This window comes from Triticum dicoccoides, unplaced genomic scaffold, assembly GCF_002162155.2.
Source record: "Triticum dicoccoides isolate Atlit2015 ecotype Zavitan unplaced genomic scaffold, WEW_v2.0 scaffold194430, whole genome shotgun sequence".
In the NCBI taxonomy this organism is placed as follows: Eukaryota; Viridiplantae; Streptophyta; class Magnoliopsida; order Poales; family Poaceae; genus Triticum; species Triticum dicoccoides.
The window spans coordinates 1-2,757 of record NW_021231644.1 but is presented as its reverse complement, the minus strand read 5'-3'; the positions used below and the strand labels follow the sequence as shown (position 1 = coordinate 2,757).

The 2,757-nt window shown below is 43.5% G+C and overlaps 1 pseudogene; it reads right to left on the bottom strand.

Annotated features, from left to right (window-relative positions):
- Window positions 1–258: 258 nt before the first annotated feature.
- On the bottom strand, window positions 259–2,116 carry LOC119344944 (annotated as a pseudogene).
- Between the last annotated feature and the right edge of the window lie 641 nt (window positions 2,117–2,757).

The following is a 2,757-nucleotide window of genomic DNA, read 5'->3' as shown; positions in this document are numbered from 1 at the left end:
TTGTGTTCTGTTTTCTGTATGTTGTAGATATTCAAAACAACACAAGCAACCCAAAAATCCCTTTTTAAAATTGTCTTATAAGTTATAATTCCACACTTAAAGCGTTGATAAAAATATGGCAGGGACAAAGTTGATGAATTGTCAGCCAATAATATATAACATTTTATGAAACATGAAAAGATGTTGCAGTAAAACCAGATCTGCTCTGCAAGCCAACTCAGAGCAGACTAACAAACTGAATATATAGAAAATACTTACTTGGGATGGAGATATCAATATCTTGGTCATATTTGATTGAGAGGGGTGGCGATGAGGTAAAAAATCCAATAGTCCTGGGGTAACTTGTCTGTCACTCTGCCAACAACTTCTGCGGTAACCGAAATTCTGTTCCATAATGGTAGGGTTCTGTTGAAGTTTAGGTTTATTCTTGAACCCTCTTATTCTCGGGCTTGCCAGCGTCTTAAATATTACATCAGGGTATTGTTTAGTGTCATCCTTCTGTTCAGTAAAAAAGGTCGAGGTTTAATACAATATGTAGAAACACAGGCCAAAACGTCTGAACATGCACTTACTGAGCAATACTTGCAAGTTGCTTGACTTGTAGCCCCATCCGACCTCTTCAACAACAAAAATCAACATGTTAGAGGAGTATTTAAACACACACCAGATATACCAAAAAAGAGAGCCCATATCCACATTTCTTTTTGCAATGCTTACATATCTTCTTATGTGCTTTTGGGATGTAAATATCTTCTCACAAATTCCAAATGTTCAAACAAACAAAGTGTAAGTAATTAATATAAAGTTTGGTTTCCACATTGCAGCAGTTTGTTTAAGGATACATTATGTATGGAAAAATATACACTAGCTATGACAACAGTACCGATGTTTGTTTTACGGCGTTTTATTTTGTATATGCAGGCCTTTGCACACCGACATTAGTTTAGAAGATCAATAATGATTAAAGAAAATAAATTGCTAAATGAAGATGAAATAGGTTAATTTGGCCATTACAAACCTTTGAATATCTGTTTTTCTTTGGAGTGTGGCAGCCAGGACATATCTGATTCAGTAACTGAACAGCTTCCTCAACTGTATATGGGTTGAACACAATTGTCGGCAGCTTAATGACACTGAAATGACCTAACATTTCGACAAGTCAATTAATTTTGGATTAGGAAGATAAAACAAGATAAATTTGGTGCTGAATGCTTAATATTACTCACCATCGCCATCACACTTGCTGTGCGATCCACAAGTCTCACACTTTTTTGCCCCATTTGGTAATCCCAACTTCGCACTAGTGACATTAGATGCTTTTGCAATGCTCGCGCTGCTATACTTTTTCTGGAAATGCCTGTCAGTTTAACATACTTTCCGCAGGGTAAAAATTGTGGAGGCAAAGTAAATAAAAGATTACCATATCTTTACTGGACATGAGATCGAATTTGATTGCCTTTAGCTCCACCTCCGCGATCAGCGGATCCATTTCAGTAATTGCCTCATCCATCCTGCAGAAACGAACACACAGAGAAATATCACACTGACAGAAGTATATGATGGCATACAAAAATGAAAAGAATCTAAATCGTTAATACTCCAGGGATTGCTTTTGGATGGAGTACAAGAAGAAACAGGAAATTTCTACAGGGATTGCTTTGGAACGAGGAATCTCATGTCAATCTCAAGCACTCGTATCGAGCCGAAGCAAACGGGCCATCAGCACAGGAAAAGCGGGACTTAGTCAGTGCAAAAAGGAGGTTAATTAGACATAGGAAACCAAGTAGGGTTTTTATATAGGAAAATGAAGGACCGAAGTCGACAATAGAAAAATAAAGACCTTTTTTGCAACCTGCAACAAAGGGTGGAACAAATCCACGCCTAGCCGGATCCAGGAGCAGTAGAAGGTGGCGACGCCGGCGCCGGCGCAACAATCTGCCGTGCGAGGAAGAGATGGGGGGAGCACAAGCGCGGTAGCAGCCTGGCCTTTTGGAAATTTGTGGGTCGGGACTCGGGAGCAATCCACCCGGCCGGGAGACGGCTGCAGAGAGAAGCACGCGGCAGGGGTGGGGGCGCCTCGGAGGGGCTGAATGCGGCGGCGCTGCCCGCGCTGCATTCTCGGGAGAGGAAGCGCACGGGGAGCTGAGACGACAGGGTCGGAGTTTTTGCTTCTCTCCTTTTCTTCCCCCTTCTTTTCTCTTTGAAGGTTTACACTTTTTTTTGGTCACTAGACTGGATTTCTTCAAAAAGTGCAAATGCGACATTTAATCCCAAAAAGGTGGTATTCTAATGAAGATGCAAAATACAATGTGGTATTTTATCAAATTTCAACTAGTTGCAAAAAGCCTGCTATCTCTACTCCTAGATCGGGAGTTAATAGCCTGGTATCCGGGTTTTTATTGGCCCCCCTCCCCCCACACTTCCACGCTAGTTTTTCACACTTACCAGAAACCTACCGCGCGCAAAGAAAACAGCAAGGTTACCGAATCTTGCCTTCACCCCGCCCAAATCTTTCTCGCCCTTTTCTTCCTTCTCTCGCGAGGAGAGAGCTTCGCGCCTGATGCAGCTAGGCGGTCGTCCCAACCTCCCACTCCTGGTTGTTGGCAACCGACGAGCCACAACCTGCAAGGACGCCGCTGGCCACGCGGTGCTCGCTCCTCCTCCCTACCTCTCCACCATCGCCGCCTGTGTCCATGCCACGTACATCTCACGCCCGCCTGAGCCGCGATGGGTTGGCCCATCGCCGCTTCTGCGTGC